Source organism: Ailuropoda melanoleuca, chromosome 18, assembly GCF_002007445.2.
Source record: "Ailuropoda melanoleuca isolate Jingjing chromosome 18, ASM200744v2, whole genome shotgun sequence".
Classification (NCBI taxonomy): domain Eukaryota; kingdom Metazoa; phylum Chordata; class Mammalia; order Carnivora; family Ursidae; genus Ailuropoda; species Ailuropoda melanoleuca.
This window is the reverse complement of record NC_048235.1, coordinates 7,992,783-8,011,414: the sequence shown is the minus strand read 5'-3', so window position 1 is coordinate 8,011,414 and position 18,632 is coordinate 7,992,783.

Sequence of the window (18,632 nt, the reverse complement as noted above, 5' to 3'; positions counted from 1 at the left end):
TTTCCACTCAGTTTTTCTGTAAAACTAAAATTGCTCAAAAAAAGTTTATTAACTTAAAAAATAAATATTTTAGTAAAAGAAACACACCTATCTATGTTAACAGATGACATGATTTGACATGCAGAAAATTCCGAAAGGTGTATAAAAAGGCATCTAAAACTAACAAGGGAGTTTAGCATTATCACATGATACAAGATCAATAATAGTCAATTGCATTCTTATTTAAGAGCAATGAACAATTTAAGTTTGGAATTAAATATATATCTATATCTATATCTATATCTATATATCCCCTTTACAATAGCACCGAAAGAAAAGGATTCATTTTCGTATGTATCTAACAGAATATGTAGAGGATCTGTATGCAGAAAACTAAAAATTGCTGATAACAGAAATAAAAGAAGATCTCAATAAATGGTATGATATGCAGTGTTTATGTTTGAAGTCTACATTTTTCCCAATTAGATCTACAGATTCAAAACAATCCCATTCAGAATCACAGCAAGCATTTTGCAGACATCAAGAAGCTGACTCTGAAATTTATAAAGAAAGGCAAAGGAGCTAAAAGAGCCAAAAGAATTCTGGGAAATAATTCTGATGAAGAACAAAGTGGAACTAACTCTACCTGATTTTTAGTATTCTTATAAACCCAAAATAAATGCTACATACAGTGTGGCTTTGATGAAGGTAAAGAGAAAAAGGTCAATGGAATAATACACAGAGCTCAGAAAAATACAAACATGAATGAATTCAATTTTTTCTTACAAAGGTGAAAAAAATATACTTCAAGAAATAGTGCTGGAAAAATTAGATACATATATTCAAAGAATGACTATAGATATATAACCAAACATTATATAAAATTTAACTTAAAATAGATTATCTATGTAAATGTTAAATATGAAATCATAACACTTCTAGAAGAGCAAAGATCTTTATAGACACTCCAGAGAAGAAGATAAAAGGATAGAAAAAGCATAAGAAAAGATGTTCAATATCATTAATCAGGAAAATGCAAATTAAAACCACAATGATGAACTACTATACATCTATTAGAATTGTTAAAATATATATATATTTTAAAATCTGAAAATACCAAATGCTAGTGAAGAGTCAGAATAACAGGAAATCTTATTCATTGCTGATAGGGATGCAAAATAGCGCAGATACTTTGTAAAACAGCCTTGGAGATTTTTTTTTTTTTTTGTAAAAATCAAGCATATGTTTTTTTTTTAAGATTTTATTTATTTATTCAACAGAGATAGAGACAGCCAGCGAGAGAGGGAACGCAAGCAGGGGGAGTGGGAAAGGAAGAAGCAGGCTCATAGTGGAAGAGCCTGATGTGGGGCTCAATCCCATAGCGCCGGGATCACGCCCTGAGCTGAAGCCAGACGCTTAACCGCTGTGCCACCCAGGCGCCCCTTGCATATGTTTACCATAAGATCCAGCAACTTCAGTCCCAGGAATTGACCCAAATGAATCAAAAACACCCAAAGACCTGTTCAAGAATGTTTATAGCAGCTTTATTCATAATTGCCCCAAACTGGAATTAACATAGTGCTCTTCAACAGGTGAATGACAGATTCTGGTTCATCCATACAACAGAATACAACTGAACAACAGTAACAAGGAATAGACTACTGACTCTCACAACCAAATGGATGAATCTTGAATGCATGTTGCTAAGTGAAAGGAGCCCCAAACCAACAGACTACAGATTGTATGATTTCATTTATATGATATTCTTGAACTGACAAACTATATGGATAAAAACAAGTCAGTTAGTTACCAGTAGCTGGGGGAAGGATGTGGGGGTTACTACAAAAGGCCAGACAAGGGAATTAGGGTGATGGGATAATTCTGCGTAGCACTTTTGACAATGAATACATGATTCTCTGTATTTGATCAGTACACTACAAACAAAGAACTTTACTGATTACAAACAAAATAAAACAAAACAAAAAACAAAAACTCCAAGCAGAATTTTGTCAAACATCAGTGTGTAATGCAATTGTTATGAATGAGTCTAACTCTATTTCAAATGTGACTTCAGCCACACTGAAGGGAGTGAGAAAGGAAGGGGCTCACCAACGTATATTTGGAAAACCGTGTTTCTACTGAGTCTGTAAGGCTAAAGATAAAATATTACACACATCATTGTACCTTAGTGGATATATATTTTTCCTTACACAGATAAGGTTATTAACTGTGTAACTCCTTCAAAAATATATAGTAGAGTGAACAATGAATAAATATGTTGTAGCTAACTGGAGCTTGGTTTCTCACTATCAGAGAAAGAAGTAACAAATGACAAATTACAGGACATGGAGGCCTGAACTCTGTGATCCTATTTTAGATATTAAAATAAATGTGTATATATATATATATATATATATATATATATATATATATATATATGTCATACATAGATGTATGTGTATGTCATATATGTGTGCATATACTGTGTATGTGCATATGAATACATTTGTATATTTCTTAACTGTCCTCTGAGAGTACCCAAAAGCAGTGACACCTTGTAACAAGGAATATATCCATGACCAAATCTTCATTTTACATATAATTATTCAAAGAAAAAGGAATGAGCTGTCATTGGTAAAATGGCTAATTCTAGAGCTAAGGCTGGGATGGATGAGTATAGAGCATCTTGTGGTATCAGAAAATAAAGAAGAGCTAAAAACAGAAACAATGGAGCATGCCAAATGAACACAGGAGCCAATCTGTAAGTGCTTTTGAAGACCAAAGTTAGAATAATTTATAAAACAAGTAGTGATATATTGGTTTATAAAACAAAGAATAAAATAAATATCCATGAGTCCAGAAAATATAAATAATTCAATAAAAAATGACAAAGAAGGAACAAATCATCTTTATAGAAGACTTTCAAATAGCAAATGTAGTAGCAATGAAAGAAATACAAGAAAAATCACCATTACAACATCAGAGCAAAAGAGGATTGAAAATTGTTATTTTTTTAAAGTACAGTTTTACATAGCATGAAATATTAGGCATAATTAACAATAATATGCAAGGACTCTACATTGAAACTATCATTGATGAAAAAGAGGACATGTCTAACAGAGAGATGTACCATTTTCATAGATTGGACAATTTAATATTATGGAGAAGTTAATTTTTCTAAGTTGATCTGCCGATTAAATGCAAGCAGAAGCATAATTATAAAAGCTAACATTGCAAAGAACAAAACTTTCAGAAATACATTGTTGGTTTGAAGTGTGCCAGGACAGGTACATTTATTTTTTGATGTAGGTTTGTAATTTCATGTAACAGATACTAGATGTCTATTTGGCAAATCCTGAAAAATAAATAAATATTGCCTTTGATTGAATAGATAAACATCTAAAAGATCATGCCTCTAGTATACTTAGTACATGTGTGTACACAACAGATTTGTAATGCTCTCTGTTGCAGTCTTAAAGGTAGAAAAAAGTCTAAGAATAACCAAAATGTCTATCAGTAGAAAAATGATTAAATTATTAAGGTATACACATGCAATTGAGCATAATATAGTCATTAAATTCATGGGGTAGTATTATATGACTTGATATGCATGTTTAGCCAGATATAGTAGTAAATAAAAAAGGAAGTGAGAAAGAGTTTATTTCAATCAACATTTATGTTAAAAGAAAGGATGGGGCACCTTGGTGGCTCAGTCAGTTAAGCATCCAACTCTTGATTTGGGCTCAGGTCATGATTCCAGGATCCTGGGATCAAGCCTCCTGTTGGGCTCCCTCTCAGTGCGGAGCCTGCTTGGGATCTCTCTCCTTCTCCCTCTGCTTCTCCCCCTACTTATGCTCTCTCTCTCTGTTTCTCAATAAATAAATAAGTAAATATAAATCTTTAAAAAAATGAAAGGATAAACTGGGCATAAAGTTTTTATAAATTATTTTAGGATACTATTTATATTATGTATATATGTTAATATATGTATATTAATATGCTTAGTAGCATGTTTAAGTGTATCTTGATCAAAATGGTAATCAATTAATTATTTTTAGTTATAAGTTATCTTCCATTGTGTGTGTTTATGTCAGAGATTTGCATACCATTCAGCATGGACTAGGAACATGAAATTTGGCCAATTTGTCTCTGGAAATAAAATTACAGATTTAGTGAAAATAGAGGCTAAAGAGTATAGAAATAGGGATTTCTTAAAAAGGGTTTTCTTCCTCTATCTATGGTACCAAATGAATAGATCAATATTTTCTACATCCATCTCACCCTCCACCAGTTGGCTTTCATATCAGTGGGAAGCATATTTCCATCTTCAGTCTCCTCATAAAATTAGCATTCTCTATTATGTACACATAGCTCATGTTTATGAGTGTCAGTGGCCTGAAATTTAAGTGGAATATAGAATAACAGTTCCTGGTAATATTCTTGAACTTCAGTTCCACCCAAATTGAGGAACATGGGTTTTAGAATATAGATGTAAATTCTCTGGTCTCCACGTTATCACCCAAATTACAGCATTTCTTTTTTTTTTCCCCCTCTCAAACCCTCAATTTTTTTTTAAAGTACTATAATCACGGAGTGTAGGGCTTGGAATCATGTTTATTCGCTACAGAAGTAAGGAAAAGTATGGGGAAAATATGCAGCGATCATTAGTCATTCTGATAATTTTTGAGCTTTCAGTTTTTGATTCTTTCATAGTCCTGCAGGCACTTTGTGTTATCAGCATCATAGTTTACCTTGCGTCCAACTATAATTTATTTCTCTGAAAGCCCCACATTCACTTATAATTTATGACACTGAAACCCCCTGAAATCACTATTCTACCATCTTAAATACCAAATTCTCTATGTATTCATATCTTAATAATTTTCTAAGTAACAAGAATTGTATTCTTTTATTCATTAAACTTATCTTAGGGTCCAACATCTTTATGGCACAGTGCTAGATGCTGGACTATTGCTAAAACACACACACACACACACACACACACGTGCACAATGTCTGTGCCCTTACGTTATTCTATACTGAAGCACTAGAGTCCTTGTCTTGAATATACACTTTCATTGACTTTCAACAGGTCTCCATGCCCTAAGGGCAAAGGATTTGAATGTCTTTTGACAGGGTATCATGCACTTCTTACTTAGATATTATTCTGTCTGTACCTCTATCGCACAAACTGTCCAATTCAATGATTTTATGCATGAACTCTCTGGGCTGCAGTTATTTGATGTTATGATCTGTGCTCTCTTAGAAGATGAAAAATTCAAATGGGAAATAAATTAATGAGAAATTCCAACTATTATGAGAATCTCAAAGGAAAGTACATGGCACTATGAAGATGATAACAGATGTGTCAGAGAAGATTTCTTAGAGCAAGAGATTTTTAAGTTTATATTTGAAAACGTGTCTGAGATTTCCTGGGTAGGTTGGGAGATTGAAGTAGACCAACGGAAACAGAATCAATGTGAAAATTCTTCTGCGTAGTTTCTCAAAGTGTGGTCTGTGGATCCCAAAGGGTCCCTGACACTTTCCCAGGGCTTCTGTGAGGTCAAAACTGTGATGTTTCACTGTGTTGAGGTTTGCAACTGATCATGCAAAAGTAATAGTGGAAAATATTGCTAGCACCTCACACAAATCAAAGACAGGGCACCAAGCTGTATTAGAAGACATCCTATTCTTCACTATCACTTGCATAAAGAAAATAAAAATGCCTGTTCACTTAAGAATCTCCAGTACCTGTCTTTTTGAAACTACTCATAAAGCTCTTCTGTTTAATGTACAGTGCTTAGGTTGAGAAAGAACATTTACATGATCTTCTCTGTGGAGAATGCAACTAGTTACATTTTAAAACTACTTGTAAGTAACAGTGTGGTTAAAATAAGGTAGAAATGGTTGGTGAGGGACAGTTCACGAAGGACCTTTCAGAGTACATTAGATATGGTGCTCTTTCACATAAGAAGGAACAGAAGCCATTTAAGGAATTGAACATACCCGGGAATAATTACAAAAAGTAATTGACCAATTTCACTTAAAATGAATTATTTCAAGCTGAAAGTTAGGCCTCACTAATGCCCTCATGTCCAATATGTTTCTCTACCAAATTTATTCCCCACTCCATTAGCTAACATTTGCTGCACCATTTGATGTTCTTATGTTTCCTGTGTTTTTCCCATATATATGCCTAACTCTATTCTAATTTTAAACTGATAGTCTCCATTGTACCTCAGTAAAAAAAAAAAAATGATCCATCAGATGGCAACTTCTTTGTCATATTAAGACTATAGTATTGGGGGGCGCCTGGGTGGCACAGCGGTTAAGCGTCTGCCTTCGGCTCAGGGCGTGATCCTGGCATTATGGGATCCGAGCCCCACATCAGGCTCTTCCGCTATGAGCCTGCTTCTTCCTCTCCCACTCCCCCTGCTGTCTTCCCTCTCTCGCTGGCTGTCTCTATCTCTGTCAAATAAATAAATAAAATCTTAAAAAAAAAAAAAAGACTATAGTATTGGGTCTGTAGAAACTATCTCTATACTCCTTTACAGATGAGGAAACTACCTACATTTCTTAGTTGCAGGCTTGAAAGCCAAATCTTGGGGCACCTGGGTGGCTCTGTTGGTTAAGCGTCTGCCTTTGTCTCCGGTCAGGATCCCAGAGTCCTGGCTCTGGGTTCCTTGCTCGCAGGGAGCCGGCTTCTCCCTCTCCCTCTGTCCCTCCTCCTGCTCCTGCACTCTATCTCTGTCTCTTTCTCTCAAATAAATAAATAGAATCTTCGAAAGCCAGATCTACTGTTTTTTAACTTAGCAATATTTGTGCCTGATATATTTATAAAAATACTATTTTTATTCCAATGATATTTTTAATCCATAATTAACAAAGATATTTATGAAGAAACATTGAAAACTAGGAAGAAATATATTATCATTATATTTTCAAAATCAGCCCTGTAGATAAGTGTTTTTCCCCATTAAACAATTTTGTCTTAGATGCCATTCCTAGCCTAGAGCTCATAGACCATTTAGAGACAGATGACGCCTGACCAGGCCATTTAATAGATATATTTAATATCTCTCCATATATATGACCCCATTAATAAAGACATTTTCCCACATAAAAATTCTAGCTCTAGAACTTTTTTAAGCAATCCCAATCAACTAGAGGAATAAATCTTCAGTCCTGCAGAGAAGTCAAGATAAAATTCTTCCTTGCCATCAATTATTACTATTGAAAGTTATCCCTAACTTTCTGTTTATAGTACTTGAAGGTTTTGTTCTCCTCAACTAATAATTTTCATTACTAAAATGCATCAGCTGACCCTGAAAACATTCCTTTAACATGTTGCTTAAAGAAATCATGTGAAATCTCCAAATAAATGCCCATTTTATATCTAGATGAATGAAAAACACAGATGGATGGATATAAGGTTTATCACAGAGGGGCCAAGTGAACATTTATAAGGGGCTTTAGTTCAGACTTTGGACACAGCAGCTCCTTTATGCTGTGCATCCATTCTCAGGGATAAACACAGAATTGAAGGAAGCTCTTCATCATGAAGTTTTCCATTTAAAATCTAAATGATCACACTGCCTGTGTGCACCATGAAGTCATGATTTTATACATCCTGATACCATAGGTAGAGTAATGTATATACACTGTCTTCTATATCTTTGTGTTAAAGATATTTATTTGATATATAAAAACATTTCAAATATATTTGGTATAGCCTTTTTTTTTTCAGGTCTTCATTTTTCTAACATACCTGAAGCCTCTATAAACAGAAGTAACTCAAAAACTGTCAGTCTCTGAGAACCTCAGGTTGATACATACACAAGGAAGAATTCTCGGTCCCATTTAAACTACTAAGAATCTATGAGGCCAGTGAGAAATAAACATAATTTGTGATGTTACAGCAACATAAAATCAATAAGCCAATTTTGGGGTTAAAATGTGGTTTTAATGTCCTGTTATTATGTGTCTAGTTTACATAATTTTTTTCATAACTTGATATTATTTATTCAAGGATAATTGATAGATAAAATAGTTATAGCTAGCTTCAAATCACTTTAATAGTGAGTTTTGTTTTTTGAGACAAATTAAAGGAGAAATAAATGATAATATACATTTGATTAGATTCATTGAATCTGAAAAGAAAAAGATGTAGTGGGGAAAAAAAGGAAAGCGCCATTAGAATAAAACTGTTAAACCTTAAGCTAAGTCTGTAAAATCGTAAAATCACTAAACAACCAGCCAAATTTACCTGCATTTTAGAGCAGCATTCCCATAAGGAGTGTGTGTGTGTGTGTGTGTGTTGCACTGTTAAAATATTATAACAGATTTAAAGTTATAATTCTAATAGTTGTTTAGATTCATTTTAAGGAAGCCTAAATACAAGGTGATTGCTTTCAATTTCAAATTATTGTTATTTCATTAATACAGCCTCTATCCAAATTTTTATTCTCCCATATGTTCTGTTTATCAGAGCTATTTCTTTCGTTTTTTTCTAATAGAAAATTCTTCTGTTTCTAGTTGTATTAAGTTCCAAAAATGAGCAGCTGTTTCACTTCTTTCTTATCTATACCCTTTACAACATGACTTTGCTCTTCCTCCCACTGAGAAGTGGAATCTAGTACTCTTCCCCTTAAATCCTTAAACCTGGCATGTCCTTGTGATTTTCTTTTTCAAATGGAATGTAGCAGAAATAATGGTATTCCTGTTCTAAGCCTGGTTTGCTTCCGCTCTGCGTCTTTGGATTTCTGGCTCCCATGTGAAATTCCTGGGCTAGCCTGCTATACATAAAATGAGAGACTGATGACAAGAACCACTTTATCCCAAGGAATGCACCCAAGGCTCCAGGAATGTAAGAGAGAGGAGTTAAGATCAGGAAAGCCAAGCCACAGTTGACAGGTACCTGACAACAAATAAATGAGCAAATCCAGCCTCAGCCAGAAAAACCACCAAGCTGAACGCAGCCAGAAAATTCACAGAATCATAATCTAACTAAATGATTAGCCGTTAAATTTTGAAATGCTGTGTTATATAATAACGACCAACTTAACCAAAACCCATATTAAAATGTATTGACGCAAATGCACAATCAAGTCACCAAGTGGTTTCCTGTCTCAGCTTGAATAACTCTATTGACAAGGGACTCGTTATCTCCCAATTCTTTTGTTGAATATTCTGCAAATTAATTAATTAATTAGTAAAGCTGATTATTTTTTCATTTTACATCAAGGAAGGTAGAAAAGATAGATACAACTAGAAAATCTGCAGATTATCTCACTTTCCTTCTATTATTACTTTTAGCATTTTTATTTTTATTTTTATTTTTACATGACGTTTATATATACAAAAAATATTCTTATTGTATGCTTAGGCATGAAATGATTCCATTACTTTAGATATAAACCATTGACTATTTTATACAAATTAAGTGAACAAAATATTATTTCATATAAATATTAAAAAGTTTATATTTATTTTGCATATTTATCATAAAATTCCATTAGTTATATAATTTACCTTTGCTTAATTGCAAATGGGATTTACAAATAAATGGTATAAATTTAATAAAGCTACATTAAAAATTCAACTGTTTTAAATTGATGTATACAGTGTACAATTATTAAATAACTAACTTCTGTAATGCTGTATTGCTTGCTCTAAAAGTGAAATACACTAAAATATAGTTACAATAAGCTTCAGATATTAGGTATTACTCCATTAATTTGTACTACTTTGGGAAACTTAAAATCTGACAAAATAAAACTTATGCAACTGAATGAAGTAACTCTTGTTCTAAAACCTTGGATTTTCCCTCAGAACTTATTTGTTACATGAATGTTGGGTAGAACTCACATTATTTAAATTACCTATATCATATAAATTATCATATTTTTAATTTTTACTGAGAAATTCTTATTATAGTATGTACATACATAAGTATTGGATTGCATGCATGCCTAAGGATATGTACACTGAGTTTTTATGTGCAATTTTTATTTTTTTTATTTTTTTATTATTTTTTTTTAAAGATTTTATTTATTTATTCGACAGAGATAGAGACAGCCAGCGAGAGAGGGAACCCAAGCAGGGGGAGTGGGAGAGGAAGAAGCAGGCTCATAACGGAGGAGCCTGATGTGGGGCTCGATCCCATAACGCCGGGATCACGCCCTGAGTCGAAGGCAGACGCTTAACCGCTGTGCCACCCAGGCGCCCCTTTATGTGCAATTTTTAAAAAGGAATGCGATATATGATGTTTACAACATATTCTCTTTAAAATTGCATAGAAACACTGTACTTCATATAGTTCCTATAAAAGCAATTTTATTTGGTGTTATGTTCATAAATCATCTGGTGTCAAGTATGTAAAAATGTAATGGATTCAAATAACATGGAGAGATATTTGCTTATATTTCAACTTATGTTAAAATTCCTGATCATAGATACTCTTTGAGTGGAGAGATTTCATCACATGTACCCTTCATATTATAGTTTACCTCTTGAAAAAGTTTCCTGATTTATAATGTGCATTTCAATTTGTGAAATATTTAATATCACAAGATGGTGCTTGATTTAGCATGAAGAGGGAAATTATACCATGGAATGAAATCCATAGATCTCTGGGTTTCAGCCCATACTTTTAAAAAATTGTGTCCATTTTAAACTGAAATCCACTTTGCTATCAGACATAATTTATATCTTATTTCGTGACTAACATAATGACTTTTAGGTTCTATGTGTAATTTTTTCAAAATTAGTATTTATATTGTATTACACAAATAAAGATATAATGATGGGGCGATAGATAACGATGGAGCAATATCACAAAGACTTGTTTTAATCTGAATAAAACCAGAGAATTTGTATCAGTGAATATCAATGATAAAAGTTTTTTATTTATTCTTGAGAACAATGACTGCTGTATTTCCCATTTTGGTTTTAAGGTATATATTTATGCATTATATTCATATGAGAAGGCATATTTAAAATATTTGTGATCAATAGCATTTTCCTTAGTATGAGCTAAATAAGATGCTGGCATTTGTTTTTTTAATTGAGATCAATGACATATACCATTATATTTATTTCAGGTATACAATATAATGTTTTGATATATGTATATCCTGCAAAATGATTACCACAATAAATTTAATTAACATCCATTATAAAAGTTTGTCATAAAAACTTTTAGGATCTACTTTCTTAGCAACTGTTCAATATAGCATTGTTAACAGTAGTACTCTATTATACACTACATTCCTAGAACTTATTCATTTTATAAATAGAAGTTTGTAGAGTTTTGCAGTCTTTGCCCATTCCCTCCACCACGCCTGCAACCCCTACCTCTGGCAACCACCAATCTACTCTCTGTTATCTGTTTGTTTTTTGTTTTGTTTAATTTTGGTTTGGTTTAGAGTCCATATATAAGCAAGATCATACAGTATTTGTCAATATGTGTCTGACTTATTTCACTTGGTGTAATGCCCTCAAGTTCTATCTGTGTTGTTGCAAATGGCAAGATTTCTTTCTTTTTTTATGGCTGAATAATATATCTCACAACTTCTTTGTTCATTCATATTTGAAAATGCTGTATCCTCTTGTTAGATTGACNGAGTCCATATATAAGCAAGATCATACAGTATTTGTCAATATGTGTCTGACTTATTTCACTTGGTGTAATGCCCTCAAGTTCTATCTGTGTTGTTGCAAATGGCAAGATTTCTTTCTTTTTTTATGGCTGGATAATATATCTCACAACTTCTTTGTTCATTCATATTTGAAAATGCTGTATCCTCTTGTTAGATTGACCCCATTTTCATTATATAAAATGACTTTCCTTTTATCTAATTATATTCTTTGTCTTAAGATGCTGAACTTATTGGTGATAGCAATAATTAAACAAAATTACTTAATTAGGTATAATTAATATAAGAGAATTACAGATTACAATTAGAAAGAACATTATACGATATATCAAAAAACATATTCTAAACCCTAGAATGTATTATTACTAATTAGTTTTTAATGTCAACTGTATTCCAGGCTCATATTTGTTGGTTCACAACCTCAGGATTTCCCCAAGTAAAATTGGATATTCGCCTCTGTACGCAGAGGGCAGGGAGAGACTGAAGAAAGAAACAGACCACTCCAAATGGGTAGGTAGCAGTTTTAATAAGCAAAAATTTTAGTTATGATGCTTGTCTTGGGTGGTCACAAGATGAGTAAATTTCAGCACCCACTCAATAGAAACTTAACAGTTTGTACAGAGACCTTACTGTTCCAGTCATGTATCTGGCCCAATGGTATCAACAACACATTACTTTCTTGGCTGTTTCCTTGAAATGGCTGTGAGTATGGAAATAGTGGGTGGGAACATATATTCTAGGGACAGAGGAGGGGGTAAGGAGTCTTAAATTGCCTGGGTAGAGCTCACGGGTCAACACATACACACAACCGCACACACATACAAACAGAGAGAAACAGAGGGAGAGAAAGGTTAAAGCTACATGAAATTTAAATTATAAAATATATTCACAGTGAAAGAGTAGAACATTACATAATTATGTATTTTCCTTTATAACATTCTAACCAAGGGTTAGGTATAAATTGATACCTAAAAGGTACCATATTAATCATCTAGTTAAACCATGTCATTTCACAGAATAAATTAATTTACTGGAATAATAGAATCGCTATTTAAGATTCTTTGTTGAGACTCTGGATACAGATACAAATGCTAGTTTTAGGGAAAAAAATCTGTGAATTAATTATTTTATTTATTAATTCTCAACTGCATGGACATTTTCACATTTAAGTTTTAATATTATATTTAAGCCATATGTTTTGATAGTTTTTAATTTGTAGATAGAAATATAATAACATATTATAATGATTAAAACAAGGCAAGTGTTCAATGAAATTAAAAATCATTTGTCTATGTTGATCATCTACAAAGGCATCCTGAAAAGTTAAACATTTCAAAGGGCTGCTGCAAGTGAGGGAAACAATGTTAGAGGGTAACAATGTAGAAGCAAAGCCAGTGGATACGATGTTCTATGCTGTTAATACGATGCTAAAAATAAATAATGCACTAACATGTAAACCCTTTTAAGTAGACACACTTGTTTAACCAACTGAGCCACCCAAGTGTCCTGTTTTGTTTTTTGTTTTTTTTTCTTTTTTAAGGATTTTATTTATTTATTTATTTGTAATTAGACACACTTGTAATGACAGTCAAATAAGCACCCAATTAAGTCAAAGATATTGCATACCATCTTTGCTATTTTTTACGTGATTGATGAAATTTATTGGTGGTGTTAAGATTTTTTAAAAGAGTGTAGGAGAATGAATCTGAATGATTTGGGAGTCTGAATGGTTTCTCATCATGTTTAAATTTGAGAGACATAGATATTAGCTGGCTCTATAAGCCAAGATTTGTAGCTTTCTGCTCTCTGAGATGGTCTGTGTTATGCTGGGTCAATTGATTCATTCATTAAATTAACTGATTTGCATCAATCAACAAAGATACTAATGGGCAGTACAAAAAACAACCAAGTTGCTGCTTTTAAAAAGAATGTATTTTAATGGGAGGTACAAATAATTAAAAGTATACCAATTGTAAAAAAAAAAGTGCCAATTATGAAATATAATTTAATGATACATATTATGAAGATAATGAATAGCATGATAGAAACTTATGCCAAAGCAGTGCTATTTTATTTTAATTTTTTGAAGACTTTTATTTATTTATTTGTCAGAGAGAGGGAGCACAAGTGGGGGGGGGCGGCAGGCAGAGGCAGAGGGAGATGCAGGCTTCCCGCTGAGCTGGGGCCCAAACAGGACTTGATCTCAGGACTCATGGGTNCTATTTTATTTTAATTTTTTGAAGACTTTTATTTATTTATTTGTCAGAGAGAGGGAGCACAAGTGGGGGGGGCGGCAGGCAGAGGCAGAGGGAGATGCAGGCTTCCCGCTGAGCCGGGGCCCAAACAGGACTTGATCTCAGGACTCATGGGATCATGACCTGAACCAAAGGCAGACACTTAACTGGTTGAGCCACGTAGGTGTCCCAAAGTGGTGCTATTTTAGATGATTACCTCTCCTTTGGGCAGAGACCTGAATGATGGGACGGAGTGAACCATAAGAATCCCTAAGTAAAAGGCATTGCAGGCAAAGCCTCTATCCAAGATAGATGTCTCTGGTGGGAGCACACTCTGATGTGGATGGACCAGACTTACCCACAACAAAATGAAAGGAGTAGGTCTGAGTAAGGACACTGGATCATGTAGAATCTTAAAGCGAAGAAAAGGATTATTTTATTCCAAAAAAGGTTGGAAAACACAAGGAGAGCTGACATTATGACACAATTATATGAATATATTATAAGGGTCAATCTGGCTCCTATCTATAGAGTAGAGTAGTGGGGTGTAAAGATGGAAGCAATTTTGACAGTTACAAGGCTATTGAAGTGAGTTGATATGACAGGAGATTATCATGGAGACTGAAGTGTAAGCAGTGAAGTTACTGAGAAACAGGTGTTCCTGGGTATAATTTAAGACAGAGCATACAGGGTGTGCTGAGAGATTTGGCTGTGGAGTATGAGAAAATAAGTGTCAAAATGATTCTAAAGACTTTGAGCTAAGAAACTGGAAAAATGAAGCTTCCTTTCATAAAGATGTTCGATACTATAAAAGATGGAGATTTGAAGATAAATATCAATCATTATACATGTGAAATTAGAGGGCCTTTTGGAAATACTGGAAATGCTATCAGGCAAGGAGTTGGGTATTTGAATTTGTAGTCCAAGAGTATAGTCAGAATAAGAAGTAAAAATTTGAGAGTCGTAATAATACATATGATATTTACTAGTTTTACTAGATGCAATGGACATACAATAAAGAACACATATTTGAAGTATTCAATTGCATATTTTGATATATACATATAGACCCACGAATCCATTGCTATAGTTAAGAAAATAAGCATATGCCTCAATCCCTAAAGTTTTCTCATGGTACATTGTAATTCTTCCCTCTCGCTAAACATCCTTCAATACACAGGAAAGAGACCCTCTTTTCTCCCTCCAAAAGAATTGTTTAGAACCAAATGTCAATAGTGCTGAGGTTGAGAAATTCTGGTCTACATTCAAGTGATATTATATGACTTCAAACATAGAATAGGAACCATACCACAGTGTGCTTCTCTTTTCTCCTCCCAGCCTTTGCTCAGTGTTATTATACATTTACTTCATATATTTTACAAACACTGCCTGCAAATGCTATTATTTTTTGCCTTAAACATTCAGTTACTTTTTAAAAATCTATGAATAATAATAAGAAAATGTCGCTAATAGCTTTTAAGTGCCCTGAGAACTTTGTGTATAGACATTTCCAATTGCATTAAAGGATTCTCTTTATAACTCTTTTTAGTAATATGATTATGATGCCCCACAGTGTTGGGTTTCTTTTTCTTTTATGATTATCTTTCTTATAGGTACTTCCCCCCCCTTTTTTCTACTCTTGGTTCATATTTTAATCCACATTTGGAAAGAGTTTGAATGATGCCCCACAGTGTTGGGTTTCTTTTTCTTTTATGATTATCTTTCTTATAGGTACTTCCCCCCCCTTTTTTCTACTCTTGGTTCATATTTTAATCCACATTTGGAAAGAGTTTGACTGTTATGCTGAAATAATACTTTTTCTCTTATATCATTTATTCTGGGATCTCAATTACATGTATGGTACACTGCTTGATATCATCCTACAAATCACGGTAACTCTGCTTTTTAAAAAAAATATTTTTCTCTGTGCTAACTTTTAAAATAATTTCTATTGCTGTCTACAAGTTCACTGATTTATTCTGTTGTATCCATAATAGCTATCAATCTCCTTCAGTGAGGTTTTAATTTCAGATATTGTTAATTTTACGTCTAAAATTCTCATTTTGTTCTTTATTTTAAAAATAATTTTCTTCATGTTGTGAGGAACATGTCAAACATTAGAATGTGCTGAATATATCTATAATAGCTTTCAAAAGTTCCTTATGTGGTAATTCATTATTTCTGTCATTTATGATTATGTTAGTATTGACCAATTTTTTTAGCTTTGCAAACAAGTTCTAGATTAGTCATTACTTCACTTTTACAACTAGATCAAAACCTTTGCAGTTCTCTACTGAATGCTATAGTGACAGGGATTGTCAACTTCAGTAAGTCACATTAGGGGTATGTCTCCCTCAAAAGTGAGACAAGAGTTGCTGCTCCTTGAGTTGCCCTTCTTTAAGAAACTGCATCCTTCAGGGGCAGCTGGGTGGCTCAGATGGTTGAGTGTCAGACTCTTGATTTCAGCTCAGGTAATGATTTCAGGGTTGTGAGATTGAATTGAGCCCTGTGTCTGGTTCCCTGCTCAGCAGGGAGTCAGCTTCTCCATCTCCCTCTCCCTCTGCCCCTCCCCCCGCTCAAGCTCTCTCTCTCTCTCTCTCTCTCTCTCTCTCAAACAAATAAATCTTTAAAAAATATATTAAACAGAAGAAACTATGTCTTTCAACAGATGAATGGATAAACAGACCATATTGTAAAATAATATTCACTAATAAATGATCTATTGAGTCATGTAACAACATAAATGAAAATTAAATGGATTCTACTAGGTGAAACAAGCAAGATTCAAAAGGCTATGTGCTGTACAATTCAATTCCTATGAAATTCTAGAAACTGCAAAATTAAAGGATAGAACGCAGAACATGATTGCTCGTGGCTGAAGTAGCATGAGGACTGACTACAAAGGTGGTTCTGGAGTTATTTTAAATTAATGAAACTATTCTCTGTGGCGTTGATATAGCAAGTACATTACAGGATGAACTTTTCAACATTGCAGAACTGTGTAAGATAAAGGTGAAATTTAATTCATGTAAATTTTTTTAAACAAGCATCCAGAAAGTCAGAAGATCTCATGATGAAGTAAAGACTGTGACAAATGAATCTAGCATCATTATAAATTTAAGATTAACCTCAGTGAACTGGTTGGAGAAAAAAGCAAGCTGACCTAAATAACTTTACAAAACAGTATTTTGACTAGAGACTCAAGAATAAAGGCCTTAGAATAAATAAAAATAAAAACATGAACTGTACTTAAATACTATATCGTTGTTTGTAATTTTGTTTTTCAAAATAATCTGGATTAACATACTTGAGACTAATTTACCTATATTGTTAGATTGAAAAATAAGTAAATATATGGAAGAAAGTAGAAATCAGGTTTTTCACTCTCAGAGAAATTGCAAACAGCCAGACTAAAAACAAAAATGAACTTTGTGGTACTGAATTAGAGTTGGCAACATCAAAGTAAACTCATGTTTACATATATACACATATACACACATAGGAAGAGAAAGACAGAGGTAGATGTATACACATATAAACATGCACGCATATGTGTGTGTCCCTGTCTCTATGTGTGTGTGAGTAAAGTTGGCTCTGTATGCTGACAGTCCCTGGGTACAGTGAGACCCTAGCAGTAATGAGAATGCACAAAGCCCAGATTTGGGTTTCTATTTACTATTTCTCTATTAAAAGGAACCAGGGATTTGAAAAATGGGTGAAGCTAGAGCTCAGACAGTGAAAATACAAGACAAGCCTGGAACATCATGCAATGCTACAAATAAGGAAGTGTTGAAAACCAAACTAATGGAGATACATGAAGATGACACAAGAGTGAACCTAAGAGAATTCACAATGGCCAAAATTGGAATAATTTGAGCAATGCAATAGAAAATGCAGTATTGGCTGAAAACCTAAATTGTGAAATTAATATCAGTCTATATTGATACTGCTAAATTATTTAGTATATAAATAAATGGGAGAGATAAAAAAGCTTCTTTATATAATAATTCCAAATGATATATTGATATGTGTTTCTTTCCCTTCTGAAAGATTTGCCCCTCTCAAAGACAGGTTGACATGAGTGATTTTCTTCTGAAGAATGCAATACGAAAATGGGAAAATAGTAACATACAATGGATAAATCTTGCAAACATTATCCTAACCAATGGTTAAGGTTAACTCCATCAGCAATAAGCCATTTGATATCAACCATTTTGATACTGGATAATGTAGTGGTAATGGCACTTCACTTCTGTGACATTCTTCCGTAAAATCCATAACCCAGTGTATGGGGGAAAAAAAAACAGACATGCCCAAATTGAGGGACTTTTTACAACTCTTCAAAACTGTCAAAATCATGAAAAAAAATAAGAAAGTTGAAGAACTGTCACTGAACAGTCGAGACAAGACACATGACAAATAGATGTAATGTGGCATCTCTGCCTGGATTCTGGTGCAGAAAAGACATTAGTAGAAAAACTAGTGAGATCCATCCATACAAAACCTCAAGTTTAGTTAATAGTCATGCAACAATATTTATTTTTAGTTTTGACGAATGTGCTATACGTAAGATGTTACACTAGGAGAAAATGAGTAATATATACATTGGAACCCTTGGTGCTATTTTAAAATCTTTTTTGTAAAGCTAAAATTACCCCCAAATTTTATAGGTATAAATATAGATATATATCATGTATGAAAAAGAGAGAGAGAACTTTAGGGATTCCATAATCACAGGCCATAAAGGATTCAAAACTTGAAT